General features: G+C 39.7%; 1 pseudogene; it reads right to left on the minus strand.

Moving 5' to 3' along the window:
* Positions 1 to 13: 13 nt before the first annotated feature.
* Positions 14 to 1,624, minus strand: LOC124890139 (annotated as a pseudogene).
* Between the last annotated feature and the right edge of the window lie 306 nt (positions 1,625 to 1,930).

Consider the following 1,930-nt stretch of genomic DNA (forward strand, 5'->3'; position numbering starts at 1 on the left):
TGTTTTATAACTGCTACAAGCAGTTATAAAACACTTCCTCTTTGTGAGATTCTTGATTTCCTGATATACTTGGCTCATTATGTTCTTTCAGCTGAGAATCTGGGCTTGTGGTGACATGCATGGAGGTAGTTTCGGTTCTTGCATTATTTGGAATTATCAGGAATCAAAACTGTTCCATTTGTGTCACTTGACTGATAAGCCAATTTCTCCGTCTCCGAAAAGTCATCCATGAGATCCAGGTGACTAAAAATGTCAAAGTTCTTCTCCTTCTTGACATGGGAGAGTTCAGACATTAATGCAGTCGTCCAAAATCTAGAGCAACTAATATTATCGTCATTACCATCCTCGGACATGGAAGCCAATCTTGGAAGGTGATTTGTTTCATGCGTAAAGGAACACTCAGAATGCTGTCGTCGAATGGTGGACTTTTGTCGGCTCTTCTGTTCAGCATTTGCTTGCAGCTGTGCTTCCAAATTTTGAAGCTTGCTGGCCGTCTTTGCACAAATACTCCTGGATATCTGTAATTCACTGTTCCGGTGTGCCAAAGCTTCTTTCAACATCTTTGTTTCCTCCTCCATTGCCAAAAGGCGTTCTGTAAGTTGCTCATTCTCTTTATGGAACTTCTGCACACTATCCAATGAATAATATGGCAAACTGGGCCTTCCTCCTGGGGATTTCTTTACACGGCTGTCCCCATAATCTCTACCCAAACTCTCAACCTCAAGCTTCATCTGGGTCAAGGCTGTAGGCCCAGGCAACTTCTTCCGCACAAGACCACGTAATCTCCGACACTCTGCTTCCAATTTTGCAACTTTCTTCACTCCCTCCACGTGTTGCTTGTTTGCAACTTCTGCAGAACATACGCTCATATTTTTCTCCTCAATACGAATTTTTAGTTACTTTGAGTTAATTTGGAGTTCATATTTCAGAGAATTCATTTCCCTTTCACATGACTCGATATTGCTCTTCAACATCTCAATTTCTGCTTCAGCTTAGGCTTTTTCTTCACTGAGCTGTATCACCATGCTAGAACGCTCCTGCAAAGACCTTGATAGTGCAGAATTTTTCGCTGCAGACCTGAGTAACTGTTGGTCCAGGTTAGCTAATTTTGCTTCAAACTCATGCTTCATTTTATGAAACTGCTTGGTTTTATTCTGAATCACATCATGCAGCTTCTGTTCATGTTCTTCTTTCAAATTTCGTATCTGCCGCATGCACTCCTTCAGTGCACCATCCAGATATGATGCCCTGTCTTCAACAGTAAGCTTCAAAAGAGTAACGGATTCTAGGTGATTTTTCAGTTTCGCGGCTTCTGACTCAGCCTTCTCCCAACCTGTACAGAGAGATGTGAATAAAAGAATTCAGTACCAAGTTGCAAGAAAAACACAAGTCAATAAGGAACATCACCTGAGATGGCTTCTTCAATAACTTCAACGTATTGTTTTACCAGGTTTTCCTTATAAGTCATTTCTGACTGTGCAGCAGCCAACTTTTCATTCAAATCCTTGACTTCATCCTCTAAGCCACTCACTTGTTCCTCAAGAGACATAACTTGATCCTCCAGTCCAGTCAAATGTGAATAGGATTCAACGGAAATTTGCACATATTTAGGTTTCTTGATTTCCTATTTACCCTGAAATATAATGGAAACCAAAACATAAATCACCAAGACCAGACAAATTGAATGAAGCTCTCTCACAACGTATTACTGTAAAAAAAAAATTCGATGAACTACCAAACTGAAACTATGTCTTTTCCTTTCTAGCACCAATCACATTATATTGAAGAGAGAAACAAAATTAACAGAACTAAATTAGAACTTATAATTTGTGAGGGTAAAAATTAAAGACTACCACCCATCAATCTCAACCTATAGACGTAAGCCTCACAGTTTAGATAAATGGAGAAGTTCTTTGCTAGTATTGACCAA

Source organism: Capsicum annuum, unplaced genomic scaffold (genome assembly GCF_002878395.1).
Source record: "Capsicum annuum cultivar UCD-10X-F1 unplaced genomic scaffold, UCD10Xv1.1 ctg12624, whole genome shotgun sequence".
NCBI lineage: Eukaryota > Viridiplantae > Streptophyta > Magnoliopsida > Solanales > Solanaceae > Capsicum > Capsicum annuum.